Source organism: Sciurus carolinensis, unplaced genomic scaffold, assembly GCF_902686445.1.
Source record: "Sciurus carolinensis unplaced genomic scaffold, mSciCar1.2, whole genome shotgun sequence".
Classification (NCBI taxonomy): Eukaryota; Metazoa; Chordata; class Mammalia; order Rodentia; family Sciuridae; genus Sciurus; species Sciurus carolinensis.
In genome coordinates, this window is record NW_025920211.1 from 437,726 (window position 1) to 457,714 (window position 19,989).

Consider the following 19,989-nt stretch of genomic DNA (forward strand, 5'->3'; position numbering starts at 1 on the left):
ATTTGGTGTGGCTGCCATGTCTTCTCCTTTCCAGGGTCACCTTTTCCCCTTTCTTGTGCCATCTCTATCTTTCTCTTTCACTTCGCTCTGCCCCTTCCCACTTCCCAGTCCAAATTCCCAAAGGACCTGAACAAAGCCCTTCGTTTAAGTCCACCCTTAGGCTGCAGCTTAGATAGGCACCTGCCTCTGGTAATGTCTATCTTGCTCAAAGAAGGTCAAGGCCAACTGTCAGATATGGTGGGCATTATGGTCAAACTGGTGCACACCAAAGTGGTGGTCTATATTCCTTTTTGTAGGAGACTGGGTAGGGGTGGGTGGTCTCAATAAGAACACACTGGAACTCCTAGGCTCAAGAGAGTTTCCCAATAGGCTCAAGGGAGCCTCCCAAGCAGCGGAACTACTGGTGTGCACAACTGCAGGGGCTTGGTCTGCATTCTCTTAAGCACCCAGGTCTCAATTGTGTAAGGGCAGTTGTGAAGGAGTTTGCATTTCAAACTCATAAGCCAATTTAAAACCCCAGAGAGCAGGGCACAGTGGTGCAGGCCTGTAATCCCAGTGGCTTGGGAGGCTGAGACAGGAGGATCTTGAGTTCAAAGCCAGCCTCAGCAAAAGTGAGATGCTAAGCAACTCAATGAGACCCTGTCTCTAAATAAAATACGAATTAGGGCTGGGGATGTGGCTCAGTGGTCAAGTGCCCCTCAGTTCAATCCCTGGTACCCTCCCCCCCAAAAAAAAAACCAAAAAAACAACCCAGAGTCAGTGTCTAACAGAAGAAAAGCAGCCATAAAAATATATTTAAATATTTTAAGAGATATTAAAATAATTGTTACATTTCCTCATTGCTGAAGCCAAATATGCCTTTTATAATCAAAGTAATTTTATATCATGCAAAAAGTTGTTTTTGTTATAATCATTTAGTATAGGTGATATTTTAAGACAACTTTAGATGGATTTCAAAAGGCCTATGCTCAAAGAGAAAGTAAAATTTATTTAAGTGTTATAGTTATACTGTATGCTGCTGGCACACTCATATTCACAGTTTTATAAAGTGAAAAAAGTTAAACTTTTAAAGTCAACTCTGAAATAGATACATTTTCTTTAATACATTCACCAGTTAGGTCTGTACTTCTAAGATGGGAGGAAAGACAGAAAGAAGAAATGGTTTTTAAAGAACAAACTTGACATGTCAGCAGCAAATTCAGTTAACCTAAGTTGGAAACCAGTGTTCCCGGTAATTGAAGTACAAAGTCAGTTCTCTAGTTGAGCCTAAACATTAAGAATATAAATTGAGAGCATACTGTGTAGTGACTTATTAACAAATAAATATTAAAAATAGAATTCTCAAATTTTGAATTAAGAACACAATTTTGATCTAGTCAATAAAATATATTCAGAGACATCAAAAGTAAGTAACACTAGCATCTAGGGTTATTTACCAGAACTGTGAAAATACAGCACTGAGGTACAGGTGTCTTTCTAAAATCCCATTGGGTGGAATGCTGAGGGAACAACACTGTCTGTCAGGCACCAGAAGCACCAGTTTCAATTCCAAGAAATAGAGTTGCTGTTCTTAGAAGTTCTTATTTGGGGAGATGGAGAATTCTCAGACTCCTGACTTGTAAATAGTGGTACCATAACAAGAACCTAGAGATATCACCAAATCAACCCCAGCTAAGGTGGTGGTCCCATGTATTCATGGTGGTATACCAGCCAGTAAACCAGCACTTCTGACCACATAACAAGTGTTGAGATAATACACTTTGAAGAAAAAAAGAACAGTTAATCTTTAAGCAAACAACTAAACTGCAATTTAACTTAACCTCATAATTAACTGAAGAATATTTACTTCAAAGTCCCTTAACAAAAATCAACTTTAACAATAAAGCATTTTCCTTCATATTCTAATTGCCAATTTTTCTCAGCAACTTATTAATAACAACTTATCGGCAAGTCTGATCTTGCAACAGTCTTGAAAAATTATTTTATGAGCTTATATTTCAGTTGATATGGTACCCAAATTTAGTTTAACTTCACAATTCACAGTACTGCCTAGAAATGGGCGGGTCCTGAGACTTGAGAGAGGAGAGTGACTTAGTCCTTTGTTTTCATTCGGTGTCATGCAAGGCAGATCACAGAAACTGCAGTGTCTGTGGTGTTGAGCTGCAAGGCTGTGAACTGGCATTAACACTTCAAGTTGTTCTACTTTTACTCCAAGCTGAGACTCTTTAAATACATCTGTTATATAATATATATATACAGACAAAGGAGGGTGCAAACATATGTAAATACTTTTTAACAGAAAAATAACAGTAATATAAATGAACCAATTTTTTTCAAAATGGACTCTATTTGGTTAATGAAGAATTTTCTTTCCATCCATCTATCGAAGTCCAGGCCAACTATGCAGACACGATGCCCATCCAGAAGAATGGGAAGCATTTTCTTCCTCACCTTTGGAAGGTTAAAAAAAAAAAAAAAAAAAAAAAAAGTATTAAATTTTTCTCAACATGAAATCTATATTCTAGAATCATTCTGTAATATAAGTGAATAATGTCTTTTTCACGGATTATATACCATCTAAAAGATACATTAGTTACTATTCTAATTTCTTTCTTAAGAACATGAAATTGGATTTCCTAGGTTGAACCAATTTAATGCTACTTTTTGTTGGGGGGTGGGTAACCAGTGATTGAACTCAGGGGCACTTGACCACTAAGCCACATCCTGGCCCTATTTCATATTTTATTTGGAAACAGGGTCTCACTGAGTTGCTTAGCACCTCACTTTTGCTGAGACTGGCTTTGAACTCGAGTTCTTTCCTGTCTCAGCCTCCTGAGCCACTAGGGTTACAGGCAGGTGCCATTGCGCCTGGCTTAATGCTACTTTTATGTTTTATATTTTAATTTTCAAACAGTGACATGTAACCTAGAATTTAACCCCTCAAAAGTGGCTTCGTTTAAAAAAATAATATAGCTATAAAAATTACACAAAAATGATTTTCTACGAATAAACAATATCACCACTACATAAGAAATGCCTCCACTATTCTGAAATAGCATCTCTGCACATGATACTTTGTTGTTATAAGTCAAATTCTGTTCTTGAATATTCAGTAGTTGTCTTCCTCTATAAGACAATTTCATAATAAAGTTCCTAGCACAACTAAGTACTATTGACAAGGGGAATTTCTCCATATTCCTTTAAACAGAAGTCTACATAACTTAACTTGGAGTCTAAAACCAATAGAATTATGGTAAACCACAAAGCTAAATCAAAAACAACATTTTAACCATTTAAAAAATCAGATTTACTGAGGTACAATTTACTTAGGGTGAAATTTGCCCTTCTTGGTGCGCAGCCTCATACAGCCGTGTACCTCTACCCCCTCCACCCCATGGGGTCACGTTCCCTCCCGCTCAGAGTTCGCCCTGATCTTCCCTGGCAACATTCGATCTGTTTTCTGCACATCCTTTCTTTTTTTTTTTTTTGTACTGGGAATTGAACCCAGGGGCATTGTACCAGTGAGCTAAGTCCCCAACTATTTTTTAATTTTATTTTATATTTATTTATTTATTTATTTTATTATTTTATTTTATTTTTTATTTTATTTTGAGACAGGGTATTCCTAATTGCTTAGGGCATCACTAAGTTGCTGAGCCTGGACTCAAAATTGCAATCCTCCTGCCTCAGTCTCCTGAGTTGCTGGGATTACAGGTGTATGTCACCATACCCAGCTGTTTTCTACACAGTTTTATATTAGAGTACACGTTAGACGTTTATAAAAAGTGCCAAACTTTCCCAAAGTGGTTATAACACTTGTGTTGCTGAGGTTTCAGTTATTCTTTTTGCCTTTTTTTTTATGATCAACAATGATACTGGCTTAAAGTTTAGAAAAATTCTAGGCTTCCAAAAATTTCAGAGTTTCTCTTGCATTTTTTAATTACATGATTTGTACATTAAAATGTCATATGATCTGATATTTTCATAACCTTGAAAAAAAGGTAAATACCCCTTTCCATTACATCCTTTCCTTTCCTCCTCCCGTCCCTAGAGGTAATCGTTACTGCATTTACTGTGTACTCTTTCCAGTCCCTGTTTTCATACACATATACACCATAGTTGATCTCATGGAGAGAAGCATCATCAAAATTTTAGATGGTAGAACTCTTTCTATGGTTTACAAGCCATTTCCTTTCCTTTTCTGTTATAGTCTGCTTTTACTCTAATAGTATTACTTAGGGTATTGCTTAGGAACTTGTGTAACAAATCACCACAAACTTAGTGGTTTTAAACGATACACATTTGTTATCCTGCAGTTTCTGTGGGTCAGAAGATCAGGAATGGCTGTTTCAGGGTCTCTAAAGGGCTGCAGTCAAGATGGTGGCTGGGCTTGTTCTCACTTAGGCTGGACTGGAGGATTTGCTTCCAAACTCAGGTGACAGCTGGCAGAATTTGTTCCTTGAGGCTGCTGGCCTCAGTTCCTTACCACATGAGCAGCTTGCTTTATCAAACTGTACAGAGAGTCATCTAGTAAGACAGAAGTCACACTCTCTTGTAACTATCTGCCTTTCTGTATTACTGGTTGGAACTAAGCTCACTAGGTCAGCCTTCTGGCCATAAAGACAGGATTACACAAAAGTGAAAATTTCTAGAAGAGGGAAAAATGAGGGTAAGGACTTTCTAGAAGCCTTTTTCCAGCAATCTGCATAGAGTATGACTTCAAGAAAGGTGGAAGAAGAGATATTGGAAGAATGCAGAGTTAGGGGATGAGCAACTCTGCACAGATCATGTTTTCTGAGTGAGGCCCACTTGCCCCCAAGAATGAGTCAGAAGATTGGAAACATTTCCCCAATGGAAATGCAGACTGTTGGATGCTCATCTAGGATGAATGGTATACTCAAGTACAAGCCTTGTGACACAATAAAAATTCAGTCTGTGTTCACTTCTGGCAGGGCCTGCCCTGATTAGATAATATTCCTGGCAGCCGTTCCTCTCCCTCAGTAAAAAGGCTGGAGAAAAGCTGGTCTGAAAGAGGATGCACTTGCTGTTTATCACAAGGAGTTTGATGCTGCTTTTCAGAGTAGGGTAACTTACTTTACTTCCTGAACTTATGTTTTGCAAATATTTCTGACCTTACCTTATAGTGAGAAAAACTAAAATTTACAGCAGGAACTGGTATAGGCAGATAGACACCAACACTTATGTACATATGTAAAGTTTCAAGAAATAATTCTTATTTTCCCTCAGGTACTGGGGATTAAACCCAGAGCCTCACAAATACTAGGAAAGCATCCTATCAGCCCTTTATTTTGAGACAGGGTCTAAGTTGGTCTTGGACTTGCAATCCTTTCATCTCAGCCTCCTGAGCAGCTGGGATTACAGGTGTGCACCACTGTGCTTGGCTCAAGAAATAATTCTTACCCTCACTGGATTCAATGTATTCTTATGTTTGTCTTATTCTTTTTACTTTATTTATATGGTACCAGGGATTGAACCCAGAGGAGCTTAACCATGGAGCCACATCCCCAGCACTTTTTTTTTTATTTTGAGAAGGGGTTTTGCTAAGTTGCTTCAGGTCTCGCTAAATTGCTGAGGCTGGCCTTGCAATCCTCCTACATCAGCCTCCTGAATCACTGGGATTACAGGTGTGCACCACTGTACCTGGCTTACTCTTAATATATTTTGGATGCAATTCACCAAATTAATTTCAGTTCATTAATTGGTAACAACCTCAATGAAAAACATCGCTATTTACTTTATACAAAATCAGACATCACGAATATTACTTTTGCTGAAGCTGAACTTGAACTTTTGATCCCTCCTTTCTTAGTCTCCCCAGCTGCTGGGATTATAGGCGTGTGCCACCACATCTGGCTATCTGTTACCCCTTTTTTTATGTAAATGGACACAATATCTTTATTTTATTTGTTTATTTTTATGTGGTGCCAAGGATCGAACCCGTACTTCACCTGTGCCAGGCAAATGCTCTATCAGAGTTAAACCCTGACCTCTGTTACTCTTTTAAAGGTGAGAAAATGTCTTTTTTCTCTGCTTTTGAAATTTCTCTTTGTCTTGCCTTTACTTATTTATTTTTACTTTTTAGATTTTATTGGAGTTGCTGAACTTTGGTTGTATATCCTTCATCCATCCTGAAAAAATGTCAGCCTTTCTTTTCACATATTATCTCTGACCCATTCTCTGTCTTCTCCTTTTAGAACGTTTATTATTATTTTAAAACAATGATGCCATTTATTTATACTGTTTATTCCGAGGTACACACACATGCATACACATGTGCATTCACTTACAATTACGGACTAAACCAGCAACTCTGACCAAATCACAACTTCCTCTTCAATTCCCCTTCACCCTAAATTGCTTCTCTCAAATTCTCCTTCCTGTTCTGGAACACTTGTCAGAGACTATAGGGTTAGTGCAAAGCACAGCCCCAGCCCAGGTCATTCCATACATTTCTCTAGGAGTGCAGGACACCTTCCATACCAACTTCTTGTTCTAAAGCATTTTTCTGATGAGGAAGTTCATTTTATAATTCTAAGCCAAAAGGGGTAGGTGTGGGAGGGAACAGGGCAGCCTTCATGTAGAGGTCCCAATCCTGCCAGAAGTTCAGTTATTAAGTGTATGGTCAATGTTTTAATTCTATGCTTTTTTACACTTTATTTTCTTGTTTCTTTATAGTGAATTTTGCATAATTCCTTCTAACCTGTATTCTGGGTTACACATTCTCTCTTAAGCTATATCTATTATTAACTATCAGGTTTTGATTTTTATGTTTTTTTTTTTTATTTTTGGTACCAGGGATTGAACCCCAGGGAACTTAACCACTGAGCCACATTCCCAGTCCTTTTTATTTTGAGATAGGGTCTACTAAGTTTGCTTAGGTCTACTAAGTTGCTTAGTTGCTGATACTGGCTTTGAATTTGCAATCCTCCTGTCCCAGTCTCCTGAACTGGGATTGCAGGAGTGTACCACTACACTTGGCTATAATTTTTTTTTAACAAGTTATCTTTTACTCATATAGATAAGTAAATAATCTGTAAAGATTTAATTTGTTTAATAAATTAGTGGAGTTTCCCTATTCATTTACAGGCCTTTGCAAAAGTATACAATAGAATTTTGGATTTCTAAAGAACCCCCTTATACATTTTAGGTGGAATTACAAAAGAAAAGACAAAAAAAACCTTCTAGTTTAGTCTTCTTTAGATCTTTTAATTAATAGACCTTCAACTTAATAGGAACCATTTGAGTGTAGCACTTATATTACATTAAACATGCTGGACTTTTAAAAGGGAACTATTATACATGTTAAATATTTGGATAATGTATCATTGTTCTAATAAAATTATCTTTGAATTTAAGAATACATGTTATTCTTTTTCTTTTTTGTGGTAATGGGAATCGAACCCAGGGCCTTGTGCTTGCAAGCCAAGCACTCTACCAACTGAGATATCTCCCCAGCCCCAAGAATACATGTTATTCTTAAAATGAAGAAATAAGTTTAGTTTTTAAATAAAAAGGATGGTATATAAAAGCAAATTTATGACTTAGGGTAACTATCTTACTAAAAATATACATGACATGTTCTTATTTTGGATCTTGTGACAAAAATACTCTTGTGGCTATGGTAATATACTCAAGAGTTAGCAAAAAAAAGATTATCATCAGTACTGAGAATATTCCTCCATCACTATGAAGATATAGGAAAACAGATTCAAAGAAACTATCAATACTATATATGAAGTATTTCTGCAAATAATTAGGTCTGAATCTTACCAGGCTTTTATATCAGGGGTTCAGACAAGGGTTATCAGCATCAACTTGCTAAAATGCAATATATTAGCTACAGGTGTAGCGAGGTGGTAAAGCACTTGCCTAGCAGCATGTGTGACGCCTTGAGTTTGATTTATAGCACCAAAAATAAAGAAATAAAAATGCAAAATTGTAGGTGGGGGGTCCAGCTTTTTTTTTTTTCCCTGTACCAGGGATTAACCACTGAGCCATATCCCCCACTCTTTATTTTTTATTTTGAGACAGTTCTTGATAAGTTGCTTAGGGCCTCACTAAACTGCTGAGGCTGGCTTTGAATTTGTGATCTTCTTACCTCTCCTCCCAAGCCACTGGAGGACAGGCATACATCACTGCACCCAGCTGCCATCTGAGTTTTAATAAATGCACCAGATATCTCTCCTCACTCAAACTGAGGACTATTCTAAATTTATCAGTTTACTTAGGATTTATAGGGACAGAGAAACATGTTAAAGAACCAACAAGATAAGAAAATCAGTCAAAAGTGGTACATCCATACATTCTGGGTCATGTGATGGCTCAGAACATACACAATGCTACCTAAAAGGTATTTCTGTTCCCACCCAATTGCATCTGGATCTAATCAGAGAGTTAACTTCCTATTTATGTACAATAATGGAACAAATACTGCTACCTTCAAGTGCCAAATCCAGAATACTTAACTACTATAGGACAAATGATGGATTTCCTCAATTAATAAATGGCATGTTTAATACAGGAACATGGAATTACTATATCCTAAAAAGAAAAAAAATAAACAAAAAATCTAAACATACAACAACAAAACATAAGCTGCCTGGTGCAGAAGTACAAGCTTATAATCCTAGTTATTCCAGAGACTGAGGTAGAAGGATGGCAAGTTTCAGATCAGCCTCAGCAATATAGTGAGACCCTGTCTAAAAAAAAGGAAGTGGGGATGTAGCGCAATGGTAAAGAATCCCTGGGCTCAACCCTCAGTACTAAATTAACAACAACAACAACAAAAACCCCTGAAAAACCCAAAATGAAACATAATACATTCCTCCAATGAAAAACCAAAACACAACAAAACAAAGGAAATCAATCAATTGGGCAATGTATGAGCCCAATTTGTGATACTTAAGACAGTTCAGTCTTTTTACAGGAACCATGTATATAAAAATGGACTGAATGTAGACGATGGAAGAATTCAGGGAAATGAAAGGATGTGTGCAATTTGCTTTGAAATCTCTAGTGCTCCCCTATCTCTGCGAAAAGACTGACCATGAGTGGAAAATTGTTAGAGATGGGTGACAGCTACAAAAGCCACTATTGTAATCTCTCTGCATGCTTGCAAATGTTAAGAATAGAGATGTTTTAAAATGAAATCCAAGCCAGGCATGGTGGTGTGTGCATGTAGTCCCAGTTACTTGGGAGGCTAAGGCTGGAAAATTGTTTTAGCCCAGGAGTTTGATACCAGCCTGGGTAACATAGTGAGATCTCCATGTCAAAAAACAAACAAGAATAAAAACAAAAACTGAAACAAAACAAACAAAAAAACTAACCCCAAAATAAAACTATGATGTCAAGATGCAGTATGAAACCAGGAACTCAGCAGCTGTATGAGAAGAATTTCAAATTGCTTATGCAACACACCATCCAACCTAATTGACATGAAAATTTAAACTACACAATAGGACAGTTGTAAAGCTTCATTCACTTGGAAAGTGGACTGCAGGATATGGGCCACTGTCCTGTTGTCCCAGGACTGTCTGCAGGTGGGAAGAAGATAGAGGTAAAGTAGGAGAGCTCAAAACGTTTTTTTTTTTGTTGTTGTTTTTTAATGTATGCCAGGAACAGTGGCATGTACCTGTAATCCCAGCAGCTTGGGAGGCTGAGGCAGGAGGATCATTAAGTTCAAGGTCAGCCTCATCAATGAGGCCCTAAGAAACTCATTGAGACCCTGTCTCTAAATGAAATATAAAATACTGCTGTGAATGTGGCTTGGTGGTTAAGCACCTCTGGGTTCAATCCCAGGTACCTAAATAAATAAATAAATAAATAAATGGAAGAAAGTATGATCTAAACAAAACCACATTCAAGTCAATACCAGAACTCAACACCACAATACAAATCCAATCTCAAAGAGTGATAAGATCAAAATAAGCAATGTATTATATTTTCCTGAGTGTTAAAATTATATAAATGTACTACAGCTGCCCCCAAATGTTAAAGTCAGCTTTTCAAATCTAGTTGCAGGCTACACATATGATAGAATCAATCAAGTGAACAAAATTTAAATGATATAATTTTAAAAATTATACTATCATGAAATATGTATAGGCACATACATTCTTAACTACAGGCTAAAGGTTAGTGTAAATTGTAAACAGAAGTGGCAGCTCCTTTCACATACCTTGAGCAATGGTAGCAAGTTTTCCCTTTTCTTCTGGGCTGAGTTGCAACATTGTATCTATAACAGGAGGAAGTCTCTCTCTTTCACTAGCTGGTTTCAGGAAAATGAACTGTTAACAAGACATTCTTCAAGTACTCCAGGTTAGCAAAAGACTTCTCTCCCTCTTGATTTCTTTCCAATCTTCTTATTTCACTTTTGAGGAGCTGTTAGAGAAATGAGTTAAAAATAGGTTTTTACCAGTTTCTGGTAAACATGGCAGACTGAACCCATGCATTTTTCTTTTCTCCGAACATCTGCCTCCCCATGACAATAAAGAAAGCACAAGGAGAAGAGAAAAGAATAAATGAGCTATATCAGGAAATTCCAAGAAGACGGGAAGCAGATAAAGGAGTGGAACTGACTCAGTCCAGTGCCTTTCTAAGTACCACTAATAAGAGGAAGGGATGCATTCTGTGTAAATACTGAGAAGTTCCTGCCTTGGAAGCACAGGGCATCATGGAAATGGGGGCTGAAAACTGGAGGACAAATGGGAAATCTAGAAAATGAGCCATTGCAGACATAAGCTGGCATCATGATGCTCTCATCACCTACTCTGTAGAACATGAGCTGAGGAAGGTGAGCAAGTTCGAGAAAAGGCACTGAAGTAAACGTCCACGACTTCTACTAACCCTCCGCCCTTGCCTTTCTCACAGAGCCCAGGCAGACAGGATACCCACAGTGAACGGCTCTTGATCAAAACGAAAGTCTATTTCAGGATAAAGTGAACATTCAGGAGCTTAAGACATCATTAACTATTACCAGAAAAATGAGGCAAAGAATGATATGAAAAAGGTAGTTAGGAAATTAAAATCTTTGAGGATGATTTCCAGGTTTAAACCAAGCTATAGTTTTTGTTATACTGTATTTCATGATTTTCGGTTAGCCAGGGAAGTCAGCTAACTCTGTCATAAAATCCAGGGTCATTTTAAAAAGTGACCAGAGTGTCCAAGAAATCAAGTGAGTATAAATCTGTGGAAATACAGCATTTGAATACATCAGTTAGGCTTATTGGGCTAGTTAATGATTTAGTTAGATACAATCATATTTAGATTAGAGGAAAAAATGTTTTATAGATAAATATTGAGGTATTGATGGAATTTCATTATACATATATATATTTCTGTAAATAAGAAATATATGCATATATAGTCCACATGTCTGCATATATAGATAGATATAGGTGTATAATTTTCTGTAAATAAGTAAATAATTCAGCATTAAAAATACAATCTAGGGGGCTGGGGAGATAGCTCAGTTGGTAGAGTGCTTGCCTTGCAAGCACAAGGCCCTGGGTTCAATCCCCAGCACCACCAAAAAAAAAATACAATCTAGGGCTGGGGATATAGCTCAGTTGGTAGGGTGCTTGCCTTGCATGAACAAGGCCCTGAGTTCAATCCCCAACACCAAAAAAAAAAAAAAAATCTAACAAATCCTTGTAGCCCTGCATAGAGACAGGGCAGATCTACTTGGAGCAACAACATGCAGAGGCAGAAGCAAGCACTTCTCACACAGGAGTCAGAACCTTGCTCCACCATTTGCCAGCTCAATTTCCAGTGACTGTGAGGGTTAACTAAGACAATATACATGTAAAGTCCAGAACCTGGGTCATGAACAATGCTCAACAAGTACCATGACTTTATTCTTGGAAGTGATTTATCAATGAGCCGGGTGGAAATATCTCATTTAAGTTATCTTCAACTGTTCTGAAACACTCCTGGATATTCATGTTGACTTTAAAGAGGAGAAACTTCCTATGCCACTTTGCCATTTCTACCTACCACTGTGCTGGGTAAGTTCAGGGTCATAAACATCAGGTGAATAATTTGAGTTAGAAGTACTCCATTTTTTAGGACTGAAGGACACATACTCCCATGCTTATTTTTACTTTTTTTTTTAATGTCAGTGGACCCTTATTTTATTTATTTATATGTGGTGCTGACAATCAAACCCAGTGCCTCACACATGCTAGGTAAGCACTCTCCCACTGAGCCACAACCCCAGTCCCACATTAAGTTTTACTTGAGCTTATGTGGACCTTGTAAATATTTCTCCAATTTCTAAATCTATTATGATTTTTTAGAAAAAGTAGGAATTAAGATATAAAAGCAATCAATATTTCTTCCCATCAGGAATCTAATGTAAGGAATCAAGATGTTATGGATACATTTATACTTGTTGTTATGGAAGATTTATACTTGGGTATGTACAGAGGGTCAGACGACCAAATTGGTGCAGAGCATTCTCCTGGTGGCCACGTTTTTATTATCTCACCTTGATTTGCTCCATAAGAATGGCATTGGTTGCTTCTGTTTCCCAAAGCAGGTCATTTAAATGATCTGCGCTTTTTGTGATGGAGCTGAGCTTCTGAACCAATTCTTCTTTGGTGAATTCAGCATGCCATAAAGGAGGTTCTAAGAGTTGTTGTTCAAGATGTTGTTCTAAGAGTTAATTTTCAAAGCAGAGATTACAGATAAAGATTCTAAATAAGAAAAACATTTACATATAAAAGAACTTTTGTAAAGTAAGTGCAAAGTAAGAACTCTGCAACATTATGTAAGTCAGCTTTGTTTGCCATTCATCTATTCAACATACCTCAATTTAAAGGTTTCATGTTGAATAACACAAATAAGACAGAATCTGCATTGTAATGCATATAGTTTAAAAATGAATATAAGGCCTATGAGCCTCTAATTCTAAAATATGTCAAAGCTTGTGTTTTTAATTCGATTTTATTTTTTTGGTGGTGCTGGGGACCCAACCCAAGGCATCAGGCATGCTGGCACTCTACCACTAGGTCAAATCATTTTATTGGTTTCAATATACACCCTCTTTCCATCCAACGTCCCATAAGCTTACATTATTTCACTTATGAATTAGGGAAGCATTAACATTTACAGCTCATTTATATCATGAACCCCCATAAGAAATCTTCTATGAGGTGGGAGGAGTAGCATTATTCAAATTTTTATAGATAAGGGATCTGGCTCAGGATTGCAAAGTAATTTTGGCAAAAATCACAAAGACAAGTCTGATTCTGCAGTCTGCTGCCACCAGATGACTCCCTGTCATAACTGTCATAACTATGAACTCTACCTGAAGGAATTATGACTTACACTTTTCACCCATATGGTCGATGACCATGGATACAAATGGCTCTTATTCCAGGTGGTCCCAAACTTCAGAAAGATGATATTTCCCCCTCAATTATACAAAGTAACATTCATTACAGATAAGAACAAAATATACCAGAACTACATTTACCACAGCAAATTTAGCACTACTTCAAAGAAAAGAAAAACAGAAATTACCAGTATCTTAAAAGAGTGAGAGGCTACTTTATTTGCTAATGCCATTATAGGACTTTCAACCATATATTTCTGGCTCAAGTGTAGGGTAGAACTAGCATTTTATTTTAAAAAGAGATCTATTTCATACTGCAGGAATTTTCACTTGAATAGGTGTTAGAATATTGAAAGTATTTTATTGGAAAGTGGCTCAAAAGGCACATACAAATTAGAGTAATATTAATTCCACAAGACAGTGAAATTAAATAAAAGAAATATTTAGACTGAGTAACGTACCAAGTTTAGTTTCAGGAGAATTAAGAAGTTCTTCTAAAGACTGTGTGTGTGTGCTGGCACAAGATGCGGACTCAGTATCAATTGTTTCCATTCCTTCTCCGTCCTCCTGGGTTACAGTGTGCACATCTAGAAGGGGTAAGTCTGGGTTCCTCCTTTCTCGAAGGTTCTTCAAAGGTTGGTGGGAAGAAGCTGGGCCTATTGAATATTTTTTTAAAGGGTGTAAGATTGTTCAAAACTGATGGATTCAGCTTTTAACAAAGATATGCAATAAAAATAAAATGATCCTGGGGATGGCAAAGGATAAGAAACTTAGAGAACTAGAAGAAAAGTAAATGGAATATGAAGAAAGAAGTCTGAAAAATGGTCACTGAATTTTTAACCATTTTAGTCATTTGAGCAGAAGCTTTAAATTGCTACCATCTAGCTATGATAAACCTGTTGGACAAGACAAAGATCATAATGTTGTACTACTTATGTTCATTAATTTATGCGAGAGGGTTAAACTGTTAAGTAAATTTTGGTAAAAATTCTAAAAGTAGATTCTAGCTATTTTTGTGGGTCAGGTATTTGCTGTCACTGCATTCTTTCCATCACAAAACACTGCTGCAGTCTGCTGGGCAGAAGATCTGATGGTGCCGAAAATGAACGTTCTGTCATGTTTATAATATAGTTTCAAAATACATTACTTTATTGCATCTAAGAAATCTGAATTAATTCAACAAGAGGTACAGAGAAATTTAATGAGTTCATCCAAGGTCTCATAGCTGTTAGAGACCAGAATTCTAATCCAAAAAAATTTTTTATCCCATAAAGTTGCCTATACTATTCTTTCAATTCTAATTTAGCTCTCTGCCCTTTCTGAAGCATTTTCCTGGGGTCCTGATATTTTACCAATTGCTTATTTGTTGATTCCTAGAATATAATATCTTGTGTGACCTATTTTTTTCCTGGCAGCTTACTTCCTATTTTGACTTAGTATATGTTAAAAGTCTCTGAAATTGTTTTTTGACCATGACAAATGACCTGTAGCTGTCATGTTACGGTGACAACATTATCTGTTGGGAAACAAACAAAATGAACTTATGACTCAAATACAGCATCATGATGGCTGACACTTCCCAATTCTTCCTGGGAGTAGAATGTAGGATGTTAAGACTCCAACTAATTAAAAATTAGAAAGAAAAGAAGTTGCACTGGCCAACAATTCTATGAGTTCAGTGTTGCTTGGGTGTTTTAAAGCCCCTTGCTCTCTCTCTAATGTTTTCAGCTAAATAAGCATATTTGATGATCTATAATGGAGAACATGAAGTATCCAGTGGCAAATACTAGAACTAGAGCATTTCCCATTACAAAGAGTATGTCTTGAATGTCTTGAGAAAAAGAAATACTCATTTACATGGAAGGTAATAAATTCATGAGAATCAGTATTTTAAGAGGTAAAACAGGCTGCCTGCTCTAAGTATAACCAAGAAGGGTTCAAATGGTTAAAATATGTTCTCAGGAAGCAGCAAATTCAAAATTCATTAATCAAAGAACCGACAATGGTTGCCATCTAGTAAAATTTTAACTTTCTTGTGAATTTGTGAACAGTGTATTCGAGAGACATAAATATGTGAAAAACATGAACAACTAATACTTCCATGAGTACATACATACTTCTTGTGGTTGATTCTCTCTTGAGTTGGAAGAGTTGAGCTTTCACCTTAGAGAGCTGCTGCTGTAAAGTTTCCATTGTCTTTCTGTGCTCCTCTTGCAAATGTCACACTTGATCTCGGAAGCTGTTGCGGAGGACCTCATTCTGGGATGTGAGCTGACTTACTGTCTGGGCATGTTCAGACTTCAGCATCAGGTTCTCAGATTGTACTGAACATAACCTGAAGAGTGAAAGGAACTTAATTCATATGCTGACTCAGCCTTTCTCAACTGATTCTACAAGAGAATCCCTAGGACACCTACTGAGTGTATGTATGAACCAACTTGTCACTGATGCATCTATAATGTACTGCTGTGTTAAAGCCTAGATGACCAGCTGTCCTCCAGTTAGAATTCTTTTTCTGTGTTCTATAGCTCAGATAAAGAACTTTGGTTCAGAGACTCTGTTGGGTGATTTAGGCAAGGAACTTTCTTCATGGTTCATCATAAAATAGGACTATATATATACATATATATATACCTATATATATATACATATTTAAATTTTTAAAATATTTTTAGTTATAGTAGATACAATACTTTTATCTTATTTATTTTTATGTGGTGCTGAGGATCAAACCCAGTGCCTCACACGTGCCAGGCAAACACCTTACCACTGAGTTATAGCCCCAGCCCAAAATATGACTATATTTAGAGCATAAAATAATTATACTTTTGTTAACCCATTTTTTCAGGTCATTTTATGGGGCAGCTTCCATAAATATAAGATTAATCTACCTTTTCTCTATTACCATGAAAACGTGAAAAATGATACTTCCCATAACAAAAGTCTTAAAAGTAAAGTATTAATTTTTGAGTGAATTAATATGAAACTTAAATACAAAGACTTGGTTACTGTAGCTGCTTCCAAATTTGAGTGCACATCAGAATTGCTGGAGTTCCCTAATCTAGTTTTTACACTATAGTCACTGAAACTGAAACACAATCTCCAGCAATAGCTCTAGGAATTGCCAACTTTTAGTAGTTTTTCATGTAATTTTTATGTACTCAGCCTGACACTAGCTAAAAGACCTTACAATTTAGGAATATCTTTTTTTTTTTTTTTGCTGTGTTGGGGATTGAACCCAGAGTCTTGTGCATGTGAGACAAGCACTCTACCAACTGACTTCTATATCCCCAGCCCTGGAACAGCTACTTTTAATGTTTTACTTGTAGTTTTGAAGTTTTATGTTTGGTTTTGGTTAAATTTTTTTTTTCCTTTTGGTATTTTTCTTTCTTTGGTATTAGGGATCAAAACCAGGGGCACAAGAAAATAAAGGAAGAACTATTGGCAATTGCAATTTCCTAAGCAGGATAAAGAAACATTTAAGAGCCAGGCAAGGCTTCTAGCTTTCAGGCAGTATCAATGACACTTCTGAATTTACCTACTTGAAAACTAGATGATCAAACCCCCTCTTATGTAATTGGGATGACTGTGCTAGTGGAAGTTCACTTTCCTGTCCCAGTTGTTACTTGGGACCCTTGGATAATGTAAGTAACTGGCTGGCACAATTTGCACATTGCTCTGGAGCTTTTTCTGTAATTTCATATAGAAAAAGTATGAATATTCAAACATTTTAAATAACAGAGACCACACAAAGAAAGTCATTTTGAAGGCAGGAAAGTCAGTTTTTAGTACTTAAAAGAGCATAGTAGGTACTCAAAATATTCAATGAATCATTAAATTACTTTAGAAGCATCAATTATCAACTGTACTTTATTTGTGTTAGCAATATTGAATATATATGTTCTTTATTTGTGTGGTGGTGGTGATACTGGGGATTGAAGAGATTGAACTCAGGGGCACTTTATCACTGAGCTACACCCCCAGATATTTTTATTTGTTAAGTTTTGAGTCAGGGTCTCACTAAATCACCAACACTAGCCTCAAAATTGCAATCTTCCTGCCTCAGACTCTCTAGATTACAGGTGTGTGCCACTGTACCTGGTTAGCAATGCAATTTGCAATAACTTTCCTATAGTAAAGAAAAAGTGTTGAAAAAGTACTGTACATATCAAGTAAGTGTTACTATTTATAAGCTAATTTCATGGGAAACCCTACTGATAGTAGTTAGAACACTGGTAGAACTTCCCTGAAACTTTTGGTTTACATGATTAATGTATGAATGACACATTTTTTAAAAAGTATAAGTTCCTGGGTGAGGAGGCACATGCCTGTAATACCACGGCTCAGGAGGTTGAGGCAGGAGGATCGAGAGTTCAAAGCCAGCCTCAACAACAACGGTGAGACACTAAGTAACTCAATGAGACCTTGTCTCTAAATAAAAAATAAAAAGGTCTGGGAATGTGGCTCAGTGGTTGAGTGCCCCTGAGTTCAATTCCTGGTAACAACAAAAAAAAGTGTAAGACAAGAAATCAATCCCTTTCATTTTTCAGGTTAGCATAAGATTATGTATATACTATAAACACACTTTAGGCAGGTAAAGTACTCTAAAACCCTTGAGGAAATACACTCAAAGAACTATTTCTCAGGGCCTTAAGACACAACAAATATTACCACCCAACTTCCTACTGTAAGAGGCCAAAGTTTCTTCTTTGCAATAAACTATTTATTTTACCTATATTCCTACTGTATAATATTGTAATGTAATGATTAACAAAATATGATAAGTTGAAAGTAGAGTTGCAAAAGTGAGCTGCATTTTATTTTTTAGTCAGCAGTTGTTTAAATGTTTTCCCTTGGAAATGAAGAAAAACACTTATGATTTGACACTTGGGTTGGAAAGTAGCATTTTCTTCTTCTTTTAAGAGGTATCAATTGTCCTTTGTCCTTTGTGTTAGCAGTGTGTGTGTGTGTGTATCCCCACTCCCCTCTTTTTTTGGTGGTACTGGGGATTGAACCCAAGGGCACTTTACCACTGAGATACATCCCTAGACCTCTCTATTTTTTTTTTTTTAATTTTGAGACAGGATCTTGGTGGTACCTACCATACACTAGTAACTCTTTTAATAATATTAATGTTCTAAAAATGACAAAAAACAATCCAAAGAGGGAGGCATTAAGGTAAATGAAGCAAAGTTATTAAGACTTTAGAAATGTCTACTTATTTTTAAATCTGTATTTACTCCAAGGAACAACACATCAGGAGTTCTAACAAAGAAACACAGCTCTCTGGTACAAATAGCACTAGTGCTGCCAGCAATCTTACTTTTCTCGCAGTTCTGCTTCTTTGGACAATGTTTCCTGCAGCATCCTGTTGTGTCCCTCCAGCAGAGTATCATGCTCAGACTGCAATGTCTGAAGTTCAGATACATTGATCTGTAAGTTATTTTGGCTCTCTTGTAATTTGATTTTCAGTTGGTCAATTAACATTTCATGTGTTCCCTAAAACAGAAATAAATAGTTGTAAAACATTAAAGAGGTGAAACTCCATTTTGTGGCTTCCAGTATATTTTAATCATTTAATCTTTCTATGTCATACTCATTATGAATGATTCTAAAGCAAATATAATTATTGTAAGGATCCAATTATTCAATTACTATAGGATTAGATATAATAAAAAAGATATTATAGTCAGATTTTAAACCTCAGGTGCTACATATTTACAAAAAAAGAAGTCTCGGGCTGAGGTTATGGCTCAGTGGTGGAGCGCTTGCCTTGCATGTGTGAGGTACTAGGTTCGATTCTCAGCACCACATATAAAGAAATGAATAAAATAAAGGTCCATCAACAACTAAAAAAATAAAAAAGTCATCTCTGAATTTTAAAAATTTATATAGTGGAATAGAACATTAAATGGCATCAAAATAGTGTATTTATGTTATAGATTATGCCATTAGTTAAAAAAATAACCCACCTAGTTCTATATTAACCATTATGAGAACTATATTTAGAATAAGCTATAGTGAAAGACAAGACCTGAAGAAATGCAGTTCTTTTTAGACTTAGAATAAAATCTAGGAGAAAACAAATAGTTAAAATCCATAATTTTGACACAATGCATACAATATTCATTTCATTTTTTTAATTTCTTTTTTTTGTTGTATGTGGACACAGCACCTTTATTTATTGATGTGTTTTTATGTGGTGCTAAGGATTGAACCTAGTGACACACACATGCAAGGCAAGTACTCTACCACTGAGCTACAACCCCAGACTTCTTCATTTCATTTTTTAAAATGTATTAACTGGCCAGGGCAGTGGCATACGCCTGTAATTCCAGTGGCTTGGGAGGCTGAGGCAGGAGGGTTACAAGTTCAAAGCCAGCCTCAGTAACAGTGAGGCACTAAGCAACTCAGTGAGACCCTGTCTCTAAACAAAATACAAAATGGGGCTGGGGATGTGGCTTAGTGGTCGGGTGCCCCCAAGTTAAATCCCCAGTAACTCCCCCCAAATTTAAAAAAAAATGTATTGACTGTATAAGAAAGTAGAAGAAATGTAAAACATTTACATTCAAATGGTTTGAACCCAATTTTAAGGTATGCTCAAAAATGGCTCTTGCAAATGGTGACACTTT

General features: G+C 36.5%; 1 long non-coding RNA gene across 2 annotated transcripts; it reads right to left on the reverse strand.

Moving 5' to 3' along the window:
- Positions 1–843: 843 nt before the first annotated feature.
- LOC124975107 (uncharacterized) lies at positions 844–18,802 on the reverse strand. Of its 2 annotated transcripts, none has more exons than XR_007106843.1 (6): positions 18,681–18,802; positions 15,475–15,692; positions 13,351–14,013; positions 12,509–12,648; positions 10,199–10,401; positions 844–2,451 (listed from the first exon to the last, which is right to left on the reverse strand). It is a non-coding gene; the product is annotated as an uncharacterized LOC124975107 (long non-coding RNA). The 2 variants fall into 2 exon arrangements; XR_007106844.1 differs by having other exon boundaries at positions 12,509–12,675.
- Positions 18,803–19,989: the final 1,187 nt, after the last annotated feature.